The following is an 18765-nucleotide window of genomic DNA, read 5'->3' as shown; positions in this document are numbered from 1 at the left end:
CTGGGTAGGTAGGGTCAGAATTGAGTAGAATTGTAGGACACCCAGCTGGCGTCGGAGGATTGCTTGTTGGTGGATGGGACACCCCTCCACACGATGAAACTGGGTCCAGGAACCCAAAAGAATACCTCTCCTGGCAAAGAAGGTCATAAATTGAGCTAAAGCTGAACTATAGATGTAGAGTTTCAAGGAAGGATTTTCTTTGATTGTTTTAAGATGGGAGAATTATAAACATATATAGAATCTTACTGGAAAGATCCAAGATTGAAATAAAGATTAAACACAAATCAGAGAACAGGTATAATAAACTCTCAGGAAGTAGAAGGTGATGGAATTCATCATACCGAGTGATTACCTTCAATGAGACTAGGGACACACACATGTACATTCACATGCACAGAGGGGAAAGAAAATATGTGTGGATAAATGTTGTTCTGTAGATTTTATGATAGGAAATACGTGGAGTAAGAAAAAAAAACACCTGAGGCCTAAGGTTATATGTTGTCACCTAGGATCTTCTCCCATGTGATCTATACCTACCCTCATCCCATCCACAGCACCACCCTCTCCAACTTCCCAGATTTTCTACCTTATGGTCTGGAACCCATGGTCTAATATCAGAAAATCACCATCACATTTTGCTTTGAAGAGTCCCTTTGCTTTTTTCGTTTAACAGAATCTGGTTTTCTATAGCTTTCATTACTTATTTTGTTGCCTTTCGAGGAAGAGGTTTTTGTTGGTTAGGTTTGGTTTGATTTTTTCACCTAAGTAGGCCCTAAATAGCACAGATTTGTTGGTGGGATTGATATTATCCTAATTGCTCTTTATGCTACTTCCAAATTATCCCTCTTCATTCAAAACCTCTTTGCTAGGAATCTTAAGGTCAGTTCTACCCAGTCAGAAGTTTTCAACCTCTTTCCCTGCATCGCCCTCAGTGACAGGTTGAACACCACAGAGGCAATCCACCTAACACCCTTGCCTCTCAGTTATTTCAGATCTGCACTTCCACATCTTGTCCTCTAGGCCCCCAGAACCCTTAACATATAAAATCATATTCTAGAACTTGATGCCATCCATCATTTCACTACCCCCACAGTTCAATTTCAAACATCCAATCCCCACATATTTTTCTATTGTTCCAGCTTACTTAACCCTATTTAGGAAATAAGGCTGTTGTAGTAATTGTGTGACTCATTGGAGCCCTTTGTCGACACAAAACAGTTGTTTCTAACCATCCCAAAATCTTTGTAGATTTAGCAATTCTTCCTTTCCTAATTACCTTCTTTAATATATTGCCTTTCCCATAGTTATCCTCACTATCGAGTACAATTTATGTTTTGCTATGTTATTTACAATAATCTTTACTAGTTGAAAATATGTCATATCTTTGCTTATTCAGTGCTGACTCAGTTACTAGAATGCAAGCTCTCTGAACACAGGGAATTTTTCTCTCATTGCCTATTCCACCCCCAGGTTTGGCAAAGAGTAGGCAGTAGTAAATATCTGTCTAAAAAATAAGTGGATGAATGAACTGATTGTCATTTCCACTCTACTGAATATATTTAAATATGGATGGTAGCCTACATTTATACCTCAGTTATACTTAGAGTCAAATCATGCATTATCATTTCAGTTGTGGGTTAGATCATTACAAATACATAATTATTTTGGAACAATAGAGAAAACTATATAATTAATTTTGTTCTTTTTTTTTTTTTTTTTTTGTGGTGCACGGGCCTCTTACTGTTGTGGCCTCTCCTGTTGCGGAGCACAGGCTCCGGATGCGCAGGCTCAGTGGCCATGGCTCACGGGCCCAGCCGCTCCACGGCATGTGGGATCTTCCCGGACCGGGGCACGAACCCATGTCCCCTGCACCGGCAGGCGGACTCTCAACCACTGCGCCACCAGGGAAGCCCTAATTTTGTTCTTAAAGTTGCTATTTTGTAATAGTGGTTTTCTTAATTAGTATTTATCAAAAACACTACTCATGTAAGCTTAAAGATATTAGAAGCAGAGAAGCCAGTGTTTAAACACTATTCTTTGAAATTGTGTCATATTCTCTTTAAATTGTGAAAGCGCAAACTATGCACTCTGAAAAAATTGTTTAAATTAATTTTGTCAGACTAGGTAAGAGACTAATATATGTAGTCTGCAGCATCCATTTTCATGATCTCACTGCTTATCATGCTTATCATTTATATATACATTTCTCTACCGGGTTATACATGCAGAACTATGTAGGGTGAACTTAATGGGTGATTCAGGTGATTCTTCATTTTTTTTTTGTTTTTTACTATAAGTGAATTTCACTTAATGCATAGGTTTCCTGTAAAATCTAACTTCTACCTAGATGCAATTCCGTTTTTCCTGAATTATGACAATTATAAGGCTAAAAATTTGGCAAAGCTTAAAGAAAGATTGCTGTATATTGGCCTTAAAAATGCAGATTTCCTTGAAACAAAATGTGCTTCTTTTAGATGAAAAATAAAGACACAGAATGAATGAGATATTTGGAATAGATAATGCTGTACAAATGGAAAATATTATTAAGTAGTAACACTTCGAGTTATATATGTATTAATGTTACACCTAAGTAAAACTATCTTAGCAAGGTTCCTTATGTAGAGAGTTTTATTCCATTTCAGATTCTTCTTATATTGTACAATAGGCAGTGAATATAATTATACAGATGACACCATCCACTGAAATATTATTCATAGTCTCATCATTTTCTTTGGCTCACTCTATTTATCATATTTTTTGTCCTCTAACCCTTTCTACACACTTTAATTCCTGCAGCCTGAAAACAATTCAAACTCATCTACTTTCATAGTAAGAACAAATTCATTGTCTTTTTTCTCTATTCCTCCAATTCAAGCCCATCTCCTATGGAATACCATGTTTCATAACCAAATACTCACTTAAGGAAATTAATATAATCAAGAAAAAATTTTAATTTCTAAATGAATTCAACCAACCTCCTCAGTAATCTTCTTCCATTATTCAAAAACTATAGTAATATGCTGCAGTGATAAATAGTAAAGTAGAAAATGTAACATCAGTAGCAATAATTATAGTAAAATTCATTCAAATTTCTTGAATTGCTGGATTTGTCCCAGGTATGCTGTTTCTATTAACTTACTTAATTCTCACACTTATTATTGGTTAAAATGTAGTTCCAACTCTGTAGAAAATAAATTCACAGGGGGAGTCTAGCTCCATACCTCTTCTCTTAGTGCTGTGCTACACTGCCTTTTCCATGTAGCATACCTGGTCTTGTTTTAGTGGTGCATGGGCATCGAGTTAGGGGATGATGCAATGTGGTGGTGTCTTTAATGGGAGGAGAAATGAGAAAAGAGTAAGGCTAAGAAATAAGACACAGAATGCAAATAGGGAATTCAGTAGGCAGTATTTAGATATGAAATTATCTGGGCTTAATGTTTCCCTTTTAATATTTGATTTAAACATATGTTAACTATTTGGAGAAGTAGCTATACCTTTTATAATTCATATAGCATCAATCTTTTAAAATCATAGTATATATTATTAAATAAAATATACATCTAATAGAGTAACATTGGTCCATAAACAATGTTCGTTATAGGAATTATAGTATGAAAAAATACACTATCAGAAATGAATTAGTTTCCTCTGCAAGTACTTTATTTTCAATCAGGAACCCAAAACATAAACTTCCATTCTGCACTAGCGCTCTTTTCTACCATATTTGTTCCTTCCCTACAGGCAGGGCGTCCATCTTTCCTTACTGCAGGTTCACACACACACACAGAACCCAAAGTGCAGTTTATTAGGGGCTGTTCACTTCTCTCTCTGACCTGAAATAATTCTAGCCACACTAAAGCTTTTAGTTATAGGCCTACCTTGAAGATGTTGTGCATTTGGTTCCAGACCACTACAGTAAAGCAAATATAACATTAAACTGAATCACATGAGAATTTCTTTTTATTTCCTAGTGCCTATAAAAGTTATGTGTACACTATACTGTAGCCTATTAAGTGTGCAAAAGCATCATGCCTAAAAATGTACATACCATAACTAAAAAATACTTTATTGCTAAAAAATGCTAACTAGCCATCATCTGACAAGGCAGGTTTGCCACAAATCTTCAATTTGTAAAAAATACAGTTTATGCAAAGTGCAATAAGGTGAACAATAAAATTTGTCTTTATACTATATGGAATACCTATAGGGAATAGTGGAGCTTTGGGGCTGAAAAAATCTAATTCTCATAGCTGTCTTTTCATAAATCTTCTATACCCTGTCACATTGTTTGTAATAGGCCTGTTGACATGTAAGTCTCCCACACTTGATTGATTAAAAGAGAGGATTGATAAAATAAAACTTACAAATAGTCAAATTAATGTTATATATAGAATGAAAAGAGTGCATTTTACTTTCTTCTGTAATTTATTAGCTCATCTAATTTTAACTTTATGTAGTTTCCTGAATTAAGAACCAACCATCCTAGTTATAGCCAATATACTGTATTCCAGTGTTTTAGCTAAAAACTTTCACTGGAATATGACCTTAGTTGAGAGCTCAGGTAGGAGATATGCCAGTCCTCAAGGATCCTGTCCTATGAATCTCTTGAGACGTAAAGACTTCATGATGAATTTTCCAGAGATGCTCATAGACACCTTCTCAGAGAGGCCTGGTGTCTGTTGTTTCTGGTCAGGACCCTTAAGGAGGCCTGACAAACACACATCCTCAACAGGCTCTTCTCTCATTCATTGAAACCTGGCACGTGGCGCTGCACTAGGAAAAGACGTCAGCTGTCTTAATGATGACATGTGTCTCGTTCACTAAGCACAGATCAAGTGTCTGGGATTGTGATAGTTTGCCCCTCCTACACACACACACACACACAATGTTACATGTAATCTCACAGCTTGTGAAATAAAATTGCAGTGAGCCATAGTTCTCTTGTTCAGTGTCTGCTGGTTTTACAGTCGTTGTTTTAAGGTTCAGCACAACTGGAGACTAGGTAGCTTCCTTCAGGAGAATGTGACTGAGGGATTATAATTGTTAAATATATAAATGAAATGACTTCTCACAGGGTGCAAATTTCCCCAAAATAATATTTTACACAGAAGTGCACCGTTGAGGCTTTTTGCTCACAAAGGATCAAAAATCCAAATTTGTTTTCATTATCAACCCTCAAAAGAAATAAATTAGTCATAAATGTAATTAATATGAAAAGTTATCCTATCCTGATTTTTAAATGAAATCAGAACATATGTGAAATCTAACCCCCCATTTTCCTACTATATATTTAAAATGTGTGTATATTGAAATAGTTATCTATGAAATGTTTTAATCAATGTCACTGCATCATATTTATTTAAAATAATAGTTGTCAGAGGAAAGCAGTTAATGTACATTAAGAGAATCTAGAGTTTCAAGTCTTAATTTTGAACATCTCACAGATGATAAATAATAGTTTATAGACATGTTGAGAGACATTAAAAATTAAGGAATTAAAACATAAATGGGAAAAATGATATAGACTCAAAATCTTAATTTCTGTATAAATACATTAAAATTAAAAGACATAAATATAATGAAATATTTATTTTAAGTGACATATAATTTTATTTTCACAAAATATGATTGTCCCCTATTGAAATGCTATTGATTATAGATTTTCATAATTTGGCAATATTATATATTTAGTAATCATAGTTCCACAATTCAGGTGCTTTTTAAAATTATTTTTTCTTCACTTTCTCTTGCAAAACCATAAGAAATATATATGAAAAACAATTCAATGCTAATGTAACAACAAGGTTAGAAATCTAAACATATAGGTCAGAACAGAAAAGTTACAGTTCTCATGGTAACATTATATTATCAACATTATACAGCATGCACACTAAAATATGTATTTAGAAACCTAACTGGTAATTTAAAGTAGCACATGTTATATAAAATGAGGATAAGTTAGCATCCCTAGGAGAACCTTAACTTACCTAGTTTTGTATTAATATGTCTTAAATTAATAACATTTTACTATTAGAAGTTTCTAGTGTACAGCTGTAGTCACCCTGTGCTTGAATTCTTTTGCCCTTTCTCTTCGTGCATGGATTTATTATAAAACTGAGTACAAAGGGTTGGAAATGTGTTGAGATGGTATGTTGTATACATTACATTATTAGCCTCAGCATTTTTTCTAGGATAATGCTCTGCTATTACCATATTTTATGACAATATGATAACTCTACATCTGATAGAAAAACAAATTAGATGGAAGCCATACCATTAGAGTGTCGAGATGTAAAGCTTCCATTCTTGAATTCTGAGTAAAATATTTATGATCTTATTTAAATAATAATGAGATAGAATACACACAGTGCCATTGCTTAAGAATTATGCCACATATGTAATACTAGAGGGACTTCTCATCATAGGAAACCTAGGTTTCAAGCTAAGAACCAGATTCTAAGTCACACAGTTCCAACCTGGTTAACACATTGAAATAGACCCTGATAACTTCTGATATGTAAAAGTATTTATTACACAAAACCTTTTCATATGGCACCTTACATGAAAATGTGTATATAAATATATACATATATATCATTAACATTTCAACATGGTGATTCTAATAATTCCAATCATATTAAAATTAATTTATAATGCCATTTCTAACAGAGTATATGTTTATAAGCTCTCTCCCACATAAACCTGAAAATGTAAACTAAATTTTTTTTTGATGTGGACCAATTTTAAAGTCTTCATTGAATATGTTACAGTATTGCTTCTGTTTTATGTTTTTGGGTTTTTTCTTTGGCCCCGAGGCATGTGGGATCTTAACTCCCTGACCAGGGATCGAACACGCACCCCCTGCGTTGGAAGGCAAAGTCTTAACCACTGGACTGCCAGGGAAGTCCCAAAATGTAAACTAAACTAAGTTTATAGAGAAATATGTATCTTTGGATAACTTTTAATTAGACAGTGGTTTGACTTTTAGGTCCTAAAGGTATTTTGAGAGCTCAGTGAGGTGCATGAAGTTGAAAGATAATAAAAGTCACGTTTTATTTTTCAGTGGAATTAGGATTGAAGCACTTACGTATTTTATTTTCTGGCCAACTCCAGTTGAATTGGACATAAATATGCCTGCCATTTTGTGTTCTTTTTTTCTTCTTCTTCTCCACACTAAATTATCAGGGTCATAAAAGTTTTTATGTATTCACTTTTTCAATAGAGTGCATAGCCATTTGATTGAAGATACGATACTCTCTTTCATATGTCTCAGTTGCATTTACTGGAAATACCCGAGTATTCAAAAGCATTAATTAAATAGCATTGCTGTTTTTGCACATCGTTCATGATTCTGAGTGAGGTTAGAAACAATCAATCCAATCCTTAATTTATATTTTACTTGAAAATTAAATGCTATAATTTACTGATAGAACTTGAGTACATAAGCAAAAAGCAAACTGGCTCCTTCTTCATAAAAAGAGAAAAACAAATCAGAAGAATAAACATCCCAGTATCCGCGAGGTCTTGGTTTAGAGTTGTTCCCAGTGAAATGTTACTGTGTTGTCGGAGAAGGAATTCAGAGACAAGACAGGAAGGTTAAGAAAGCAAAGTGAGGATTTATTTAAGCAACAGGTGGCTGTCGAGATGAGAGGGGGCAGTTTCGGGTGATGAGCTGCCCCGAGTTTCTTTGTCAAGCCAGTTAAGTGGGGCGTACAAGTGAAGGGATGGAATATTCATTGGGGAGGGAGGGGTTTGGGAGCTCTATTCCCTGATTTTCATCCCAGCACTGCCTTCCTGAGGGGAGGAGGGATTTTTGTCCATATTTAGCTTTGATCGGAAGTGTCAAGGTGTAGGTGCATGATGGGAGCTTCTTGTCTGCAAGGCTAATTTTATTGTAATGAGGGTATAACGAGCAACAGGTTACACTCTGACGCTGGAGATTCCCGCCTTTTCCCACCTTCTTTGTCTGCCTCCAGGACATATATCACCCCAAAATGTGTGGTTTCCTGTCAGTCTGGAGGTTCCTCCTGCCTTTCTTTGTCTGCCCATGGACCCCTGCTGTTTATAAGATGCAGGTTTCCTGCCCTCTGGCCTGTGCCCACTTTTTCTGCTCATGTCAAGCTATCTGCCTGCTATAACAGTCAGTAGCTTGTAAGTTGCTTAAAAGGTGATTTGTGTCGGGGCTTCCCTGGTGGCGCAGTGGTTGAGAGTCCGCCTGCCGATGCAGGGGACATGGGCTCGTGCCCCGGTCCGGGAGGATCCCACATGCCGCGGAGCGGCTGGGCCCATGGGCGATGGTCGCTGAGCCTGTGTGTCCGGAGCCTGTGCTCCGCAATGGGAGAGGCCACGGCAGTGAGAGGCCCGCATACGGCAAAAAAAAAAAAAAAAAAAAAAAAAAGGTGATTTGTGTCTTGTTTAAAATAATACTTTGCTGTAGTGAAGCACCTGGTCGGTGCTCAGTAAATGCTGTTGTATGGAAATATGTGCCATAAAGGTAATCAAATACTTTTTATAATATGTTGTAACTGCCATATAAATGCATGGATTATTATTATATAAAATATCCTGGAAAATGCTATTCAAAAATCTAGTAAAGAAATTTAACTAGATTCTGTATGTATCATTGAATTTCTTAGTTATTTAATACTCATGCCACCGTCACAAATATCATGGCAACTTCTAAGACCACTCTCATTTTAGATTGTGTATTAGTTTTTTAATGCTATTACAAATTACCACAACCATGATGGCTTAAAACAATAGAAATGTATTATCTTATAGTTCAGGGTGTTGAAATTCTATAATGGGTGGGCAGGACCATGTTCCTTCTGGAGGCTCTATGGAATAATCTGTACTATTGCCTTTTCCACTTCTAGAGTTTGCCTGCATTCCTTGCCTGACAGTCCCTTCTATTTTCAGAGCCAGCAGTGTAGCATCACCAATGTCTCTCTTTCTCTCTGTCTCTCTATCTCTGCCTCTCTCTCTCTCTCTCTTTCTGAGCTCTGCTTCTGCCTTCCTGTCTCCTCCTCTCCATCTGCTTCCACACTCACATTGCCTCTTCTGACTCTGGCCCTCCTACTTCCCTCTTACAAGAATACTTGTGATTACAGGGGCCTCTGTAATATAAGCCCTGACAGTTGCTTGTTTTTGTTTTTGTTTTTTGTAATGGAAGTGCCTGACTTAAGCTTTGATTGCCAAGGCATCCACTTCAGAGATGGCTATCTTGAATAAACACAGTGGCAGCCACAGGACTAGATAAAGAGCCAGACTACAACCTCTCCCCCACCCCAGACTCCTTTATTTTAGAGATCATGGTTGATTCCCATAATTACCACTGCTACCTCAAGCCAGCAGTGGAGAATTTCTGGAGTGTCAGATCTCCTAGGGCCTAATATCTCTTTCAGCAGAAAGAACCCAGGTCCTTCTAAGGGCTGAACTGATTCGGTCTGTCCACTTAGGATAATCTCCCTTTTGCAAAGTCAACTGTGCCATAACATAACCATTATCACCCTTGATGTTCAAGATATTTTTGTACAATGAGCCTTTTCCAAATGGGGAGGAAATTTTGCTGACCATCAAAGAAAAATATACCACTTTAGAAATAGTGATCTGAAAAATAACATCTTCATTTATATCAAATTTCAGAAATCTCAGTTTGAGTACATTGAATTTTTTGACAGAATTTCTACGTGGTTCATAATACCTTATCACTTAAAGATTATTGTAATTATACCATCTTATCTTTTTCAAGTGTGTGTGTCTAATCCAAGCACATCCTCTTATTTTTTTTGCCAGCTTCCTCATGTATAAACAAGAGTGCTGAACTGTGCATCATAAATACATATGCATACTGATAACCAAATAAGGTAATGTTCATGCACAAAACATAAGAGTCTTGTATTGCTCTTCAAACACTTGTGAATGTCTTATTGTGAAATGATACAATACATATCTTCTCTGAATATAAGCTGCTACATTTCTTCACCCCCCTTTATCATCAAGGGCATAATTTTCTGGTTACAATTAAAATGTAAATGTCATTGGAAACAAAATGGAGAATATCCAATTCACTCTGTGTAATGTGTCACCAATTGGAAAACTATGTCAAGCAGTATAATTTCCAAACCATGATTGCAAAACTATATTATTGAATCTAGGAACAAGTGGAATATAGTATCTTTAAGATATATGGGAATTATAATTATAAATGTTAATATATCCTCAAACTGATTTGAGAACCTGTAAATGAAACACAGGGCTGTTTAGGGAAATCAACTGTATAATGTTTTCATTTACATGTTTTTGTTGTTAACATTAAAAATACAGAGATCTTGACAGGCCTGATAAGCTATAATGTAAGACAGGGACTCTGATGGAAATGGGAGGGAGTTGTCTGTCTCCTATGCTTTCACTGGAATGTTGTTTAAAATCATATCTATTTTGCCAACTGCCAGTTCTGTGTCTCTAATACTTAGAAAAGCCACATTATATTAAATATCAGCCATCTTATGCGATTGTAGTCTTTAAATGCTTCCTTTTCTTGGGTCATATAGGCACTTTTGGTTAACATTCTATATTTCGATATAGCTTTATTTTGGCATTTTGCTTGGTTCAAAGATTGTGCAGGTGTCAAAACAATGAATTTCTGGAGGCTATTTTTTTCCTTTTCTCTTTCAAGAGCTTGGGTATTGTTAATATCAACAGGAAAAAGAATTACAGTGACACATAAAGCAGAAGTGCAGTTTTTGTTCTTTATAGGTAGCTGGCAGTGGTTCTCTTAATTTACCAATGTAATAAAACAGAAATGACAGTGCTTTTTCTAAAAGGGGAAAACATATTTTCTAATATGTGGAGAGGCCAAAGCGGTAATATTTTTAATCACAAGTCCCACTTAAACAGCATGATCCCAGATAAGTGTGTCAGAGTGTGTTACTATGTGAGTTATTGTCTAAGCTCTCAGTAGCCTACTGTAGTGAAAGCAGGTGGTTTGAGTTCATATCTTTTGTGCTTCTCAGTTATTGATGTGGATTATATGCGAAGATAATTGGCAGGGTTTTGTACATAATTGATATAAAACGCTGTTTAGGATCTTCTCTGATTTGTCAAGTTTCCGGGACATCTGGGACAGCAGTCTCCTGGATTACATATGAAAAAGATAGAACTTTCAATCATCTGTATGCTAGCAGCAAACTGCTATAATGCTTTATAATTTTTCTGTGCATTTGAAAAAATTAAAATAGGTTTACTCTTAGGAAAATTGCTTGATTCAGAACTGAGAAACCACTAATTTAAAAAATATTTCTTTTTCCTTTATTTTTCCCTACACAGGAGGGTAGGAAAATAGGTAAAAAGACAAACCCAATTTAAAAGGAAGAGAAGGGGAGTAGAATGTATTAAAGCTATGTTTGCGGCACTCTGCTATTTCTCCTTAAATACTTTTCTTCAACACAAGATATTATAATGATCTTACATGTATCATCATCTGTCTGGAGGCTTGAAAAGCACTGGGAGAAATTTGAATAATGATAATGTTTATAACAGCAATCAGATTGCCTAGCAGCACCTATTTAAGTAGGTGGAATTTGTATCTGGTATCTCCTCTTTTCTGTAATGCCCACTATTCCCCTCAATTAATCAACCCAAGTGTTTTCCACAAGTAACACATTATTATACTATCTTACAAATCCCAGAATTCTGTCTGACTACCAACTGGAAATTTTGCCTCTCTTATTTGTCTTCCTATTTTCAAATACCATGTTAAATTTAGTAATAGCAAATAAGTAGGATGTTGACCACAGACAGATTTTTGACAGATTTTAAATGTGCAGATTTCAGGAAATTCCAACACACACACACACGGATAGATAAATAGATTAATGGATGGATATCTTGATCTCGATAACAATATTTCTTAAAAGGAATATATTTGTTTACGTTTGAGAGGTTGGAAATAAATTCAGAAAGAATAATGAGTCAATAATCATGTTCACTAAACTAGTCATGCCAGACTGACAACTTTTAGGTACTATGATTACAGTGATAGTGTAGGTCAGTTTTAGTCAATTTAAAAAATGCTCTATAATGTCATTATAGATAATACTGGAAACATACGATATATCTAGGCTCTAGCCCAGTATACTTATAATTTTACATCAACCACACTCAAAATGTGATGATTATCAGTGTGTCATTTGGGGAAAACCACATAGTTCTGCCCTTGAAGCTGTGCTTCCAAAATGTGAATTACTTACTTGTATTCTTGTTGCAGATATTTTTCTGGCTTTCCCCAAAGCATAATTATTCTCCACTTTCCTCTACTTTCAATGTCTGTTTCCTCTAGATTTTTCCTGTAGTCAAGCCTTGTTTAAACTAAATAAGTAATTACATTTCAAAAACTGTACTATCTTCAGGTAGCATGCTGTATCTCCTCAATCCATTAGGTTTTAAAGGTTTCTTAAGAATATTCTACGTGTTCTCTGTCCAATTATTGTTTTATAGTTCAAAACCCTTCAACACTTCGCAGTCTGCCTCCAGCCAGACTCTATATGATGTGATATTCCTAATACCTAAGATTCAATCAATAACCAATAGACATACAAATAAATGGGGAAATGTGATCCAAAGACGAGAAAAAATGTAGTCAGTAGAAAAAAAAAACTGAAGGACTCTGATGATAGTTTTAGCAGAAAAGAACTTTCTCCCATGCATAGTTCTAATAAAATAATAATGCAACATAAATGTACATTTCTCACTCTTGTGGGTGCTCGTGATTAGACAGCTTTACTGAGCACCTCTCCTCAAGGAGGATATTCAGTGATCCAAGGCCCTTCCACTCCTTTGCTATGGCATCTTCCTAGAAATGAGAAAAGTGGAGGTGTGGGGACCATATATGAAAGTCATCTACTGACCTCTTTCACTTCCATAAAACTCCATTGCCCAGAAACCAGTAACATGACCAACTATAACTACAGAGAGTTTGGAAAATGTATTTTAGTAGAGCGTCCGGGAAGAATTAGTTAAGCTTGCTGAGAATCTCGCTAATTCCTCCCACGCTCTCCACCTTCTCCCTTGGCTCCTTTTCCTTTCATTAAACATAAAGTAAACATTTTTCCTTAACTAATATTCTAAGATTTCTTTCCTTCTCCCTTTACACTCTTTCTCAGAATGATCATCCCAATCTATGTCTCTAAATGGCATGCCTATACAGTAATATATTTTTTAAAATATATACACTGGATAATTTTGAACAGACCCAGAAGAATGGAGAGTAGTATAATACACATTTAAGTAGGACAAAATAAATTAACAATTCACTTTGTGCAGATATCTTAAAATTTGTATGCATGGATGGGCAAAATTTCTCCCAAATCTGAGATTTCATTATTCTCTTATGTCTACTTTTGAGTTTCTGTCTTATCTTTTCTCCATTTTCTGTCTGATATTTTCTTTAATTGTTTGTTCCACCTCTTCACCTGGAAATCTCTCTTGCAACTCATGCTCATTGTGTTCAGAACTAAACTCAACTCTCCCACAAATCTGTTCTTTGCCCTTTGCACCATAAATAAGATAATGTCAAATTTCTCTAATTCAAACTCAAAAATATAGACTTAAATGCATTCTCCTTTTTGTCTCCATTATTAGGCTAAGATTAGAGTCACTATAATGCCAAATTTAAAATGATATTTTATGGTTTCATTATAATTCAAACTTACGCATATTTCAGAACATTGATGCTTATAAATCACTTGCAAAAATTTAGAATCTGGATTTCTTTGTGAAATCCTAATTGCTTAAATATACATTGGAAACAATAAGTTAACTGTAATTTATATAATACACATTGATATGGAGATTTTAGTTGATCACAAGTCAGTTTTAATTGAAGGAGGCTGTATGGTTGCTAATGCCAAGTATAGTGTCATTCTCAAATAAGGTAATACTCACATTGAACTTTGTACTTCCTAAATGTTATGAAAAGGGAAGTTGACAGTCTGAAGTAGGGCCATAAAAGGGTTCCCAGAAGACTGAAGAGTTGGAAAATGAAGTAATATAAGGAGCACCAGAAGTAGCCCATGTTATTTAATATGGCTAATAGAAGACGTAGGCATTTGTGATAGTTCTCTTAAAATATCTGAAAACTATGCTCTGCCAAAGAGAATACATCTTTTATTTGTGCTGGAAAGCAGAACTGGAATACACAGGTATGCAATACCAAGAAGTTATTTTTTTTTTTTGTCTGCTCTAAGAAAGAATTTTCCAAAAGAGCCCTTCATAAATGGAATGGTAGTTTTATAGATATTCGTCATCCACCATTGAAATTATTCCTGGTGTGGGGAATGAATTAGAATATTTCATTTAAAAGGTCCCCTCCAAACTAAAGTTTTATCATTGTATGCATGTGTATCAATTTAATAATGGATAAAATGTATAAAGAAATATGTTAAAATAAAGGAAAATACCATTTTGCATCCTAAGAACTCACATTTTTAAGTGCTTAGAATGCAACTCTATCTCCAGTGAAGAGAGGATAGAGCAATTAGTATGTATCAGAGATCCAGAACATTGGCCTATGTGTTCTAACTCTCAGTAGGAGACACTGAAGTAATATGGGCAACTAATGTATAGGCTCTTAAGAAAAGAGTTAAAATTGTGGTTCAAATCTAGTGCTGATTAAAGGAAATAAGGTCTGTAAAAGGACAACATTTACCTTCTTTGAAAATATAGTCAAGTGATCTTTACAGGGAAAAATGCCTTAATGGAGTAGGCCTTTATTTGAAATTCTCTATATGTTTTGTAAATGCGACTTTACACGAGGAAGTCATACTATTTCACATTTTTACCATGTGTAAGAGCGTAGCTTTGGCCATCTTTAGCTACAGACTTAAATGCATTCTGCATAAGACTCATTTTAAAGGATGTCTGCTGATGAAAATATTAATATGGCCATTTTAAGTAACTTCTTCCAGATAATTGTTACATTAGTTGCATAAAATTATCCTAGCACGTAGTCTATACTGGCTGAACCAGGTAAACTAAAACCTAATGTATATTTTTGAATGTTTTTAAATTAATGCTCTAAAGATTTGAGGAATATATCCAAATTAGATATAAACCTAATGTTAGATTTAAATAACTTAGTATGACTGCTGTAAATTTATGACTAGTAAATTCATTAAGTCTTATATATAAATTCACTACTATTTATATACAATTTGGAGATATACTACCTTACGTATTAGTCAATCATAGATGACAATGTCTTACAAAATTCATTTTCAGTACCTCAGATAGAAATACTCTTGGATGAGTACAAGGTACCTTAACCAGAGATTAAATGAGTGATATAATTGATATTCCCAGAATAGTGCTTGAATAGTTCCTGAAAAGATAAAATGAGTTACCCAAATAACTTCAATTGAAAATTTTCTTTTTTGTGAGGTACGGTTGATTTACAATATTATATTAGTTTCAGGTGTACACCATAGTGATTCAGTCTTAATTATTGATTATCACATTCAATGAGTCATACATATTGCATTCATATTCATACATTTTACATTCAAAAAAGTTTGTTATTCTAGATTTTCTTAAAATATCTTATATTTTATCAGTTTTTTATTGTTTGTATATCTTTAAAAATCATATCACGAACTGTATATAAACACAGTTCATGTGAATACGTATAAGTATGTATTATATATACATACGCATACACACTCACATAAAACAAATTTAAAGATAGTTATTTAAATGAGGAAAAAGTCCGTAGCCAGGTAACTTTAATGTTAATACTAGCATTTTCCCCCAGGATATTGTCATCTCCTCAGGGCTCCAGAGTTACTTAAGAGCTTAAGACATTCAAAAGTATATCAGTTCATCTCAGTCAGTGTAGAAAATGACATAGCAAAGCCTGACTTTTGTACTCTGTTTCCTACACTGACAGACTTACTATTAAAAGTTAAACAAAACATTGTATACTTTATCTTTCCTCTCTGATAATGTACATTTTCAAAATCTTTATTGTTCTCATAATAAATATTTTTTCCAGTCTTTTTCCATCCAGTATTCCTATTCAGCTATCCCACACTATTAGCTATTACAGTAAATTGAACTTTGGGACATTTATACCAGCACCACCCTCAAACGCAGCACACCCTTCTGTGCTCGTGTCCTTTTCTGAGTCCTACGGTAAGTTTGTCAAACGACTGCCACCATCTCCTGTAGCTTTCTTGGCTGCAACTTAAATCCACACTCTTCCACTCCCCAAAGTCCTGGCTGTCTACATTTTATCTTTCAGGCTTCCCCTGTCTCACATTTACTTTTCAGTTCCTTACAGAGGACAAGAGTGGCTGCTGGCATTGTCACAGGGTTAGGTGGAATGACTGAGGGAACATCTCTCAGACTTAAAGCTGAAAGTAGCGCTGAAATCATAGTAATGTACAGAGCCAGGAGTTCAGGAAGGTGATCGAGTTGTAAACTAGAGAATGAGGTACAACCTGGCCTTTCCCTGCAGCCTTTCATCTCTTTGAGAAAGGCAATACTTTCATTAAGGTACAGCTTAAACGTTTTGTCTGTATACCAAGAGGACTCTTCTAACTGCCCATACCAGGTTTGGTTTCTCTTTTACATGTTGCAGTAGAACACTGGCTTGTTCATAATATAAGACTGTATACAATTTATTTTTACTACTCACATGGTAGGTTATGAACTCCATTTGAATAGGAACCCTATCTCTTATGTACAGCTAAATCACCAGTCCTTAATGTAATGGCTGACGAATAGCAAAAGTTCAGTGAATATTTGTTGAACAAATATATAAATAAATAAATGCATAAAGAACAGGACCTCGAGTATATATAAAGAGCTGAGATACTGTACAAAGAAACTAAAACCCAGGGAGGCAAAATCGTAAAGCATAAATGGAATTTGTAGGTTGAGGTGGGTTCTGGGTGAATACCTCGGGGTGGCACTGTTGTTCCAGATTGGCTTTTATACACTGTGTATAGCATGACTTGTAGAAAAGCTATGTTCATAAGTCAAAACATGGTACATCCATTCAAAGAATATTCATTGAGTATGTATTATGTGGCAAGATACTGTGTGCAAGGAACAGCATGGAACAAGATACAGAGATCTTGGAAAGGAGACAGTCAGTAGTCAAGAAATAAAAACCATAACTTGAAATTGTGATAAAATCAAACAGAATTATAATATTCCTGAACCTAGACTGCTTAAAACAGTGCCTAGAACAGATTAGGGCCTCAATAATTATGTATTCAATGACAAAATAATAGGGTAAAAGGGACATTGTACTACTCCAAAGGAGTAGCATTTAAGCTTAGATCTAAATGGAAGGGGAAAAAAAGAATAGAAAAGGGAAACATTGGAGAAATCAAGCTCAAAGACACTGACATTAAGAAATAGCTCAATAATCTTAACTCCAGAAAGCAGGCCGTGAATACATTCCATGAATACATCCCCAAAAGACAGAACACTGATGGATATTAAGCAAGGTGGAAAATAATTTATTTGCATTTTCAAAAAGGTGTTTGTAGCTGTTTTGAATAAAGGATTGTAGAGCAGGTAAGATTGAAAAATATAGAACCCAGATCGGAAGCCACTGGCAGTTTTAAGAAATGAAACCATCATGATTTGCTCATGGGGTAGAAATGAAGGTGAGAAAAAGAAAGACATAAAAACATCATGACTCCTACGTATCATTGGCTGAGCAACTGTGAGGCTTAGGTTAGTGGAGAAACATACTTTATTGTGTGTGTGTGTGTGTGTGTGTGTGTTAGGGTATGGAATTGTTTGAAAAGCCTGTGATACTTATGTAATATCCAAGAAGAACTAGCATTATAGGAATTATTTCAGTTAGTAGTTTGTGGTTTTCAATGCTTAGCACCAACTTCTTATATGAAAGTTCTTCCACTCTTAAACTTTTAATTTTGAACTCTAAAATTTACTTTTAGATTACTCAGATTATAATTTCCATAATATTTTTCAAGGGTAATACATGGAAGATATAATTCTGGAGGGCTTGGATATCTGAAAATTTCTTTCTGCATATTTCAAATGTGTGAGATGACTTAGATAGAAATAGTATTATTGAGAAATATCATTCTCCCCTCAAAACTCAGTTCCATTGTACTCTTTATATTTTGAAATATATTTTATTTGAATATATGTTTAAATGACAAAAGTAATATACACTTATTTTAGCAAATTCAAATGGACAAAAATGAAAAGAAAAATGACTGTGCCCTTTCCTCCCACCCCCTCTCTCCAGAGGTGTCCACTGTTAAGTCTTTTTCTATCCAATATTATCTAGACTATAAACTACACTTTTGATTAATTTAATATATTGTTGTTTCACACTAAAGGTGAAATTTTTTTTGTGGAAAACCCTCCATTGAGAAAAAGAGGGTCCGATAAGAGAGTCACAAAAGTAGGCCACTGTATTGCTTGTTTATTTGGAAGCTCCCTAAAATGACGCCTGCGGTGCTTGAGCTCTTGTACCTGCTCTGTCACTAACTGTGTGTGAGAATTCTGACAAGTCACCTCACAGCTCTGGGTCTGTCTTCCTAGCGTGAAATTCTTACTGTATTTATGCAACTAGCTGTGAGCCTATTTGAAACACATATGAATATTTTGAAATTCATTTTTGAATGAATCTTTGAAATTAAATATTTGAAATTCATTTTTGAATATTTTGAAATAATATTTGAAACCATATCAGTCTCAGCTCTCTGATCTTGGATCATA

The sequence above is a fragment of the Mesoplodon mirus genome (assembly GCF_964341445.2).
Source record: "Mesoplodon mirus genome assembly, chromosome: 20".
Classification (NCBI taxonomy): domain Eukaryota; kingdom Metazoa; phylum Chordata; class Mammalia; order Artiodactyla; family Ziphiidae; genus Mesoplodon; species Mesoplodon mirus.
Note: the sequence above shows the minus strand (reverse complement) of the source record.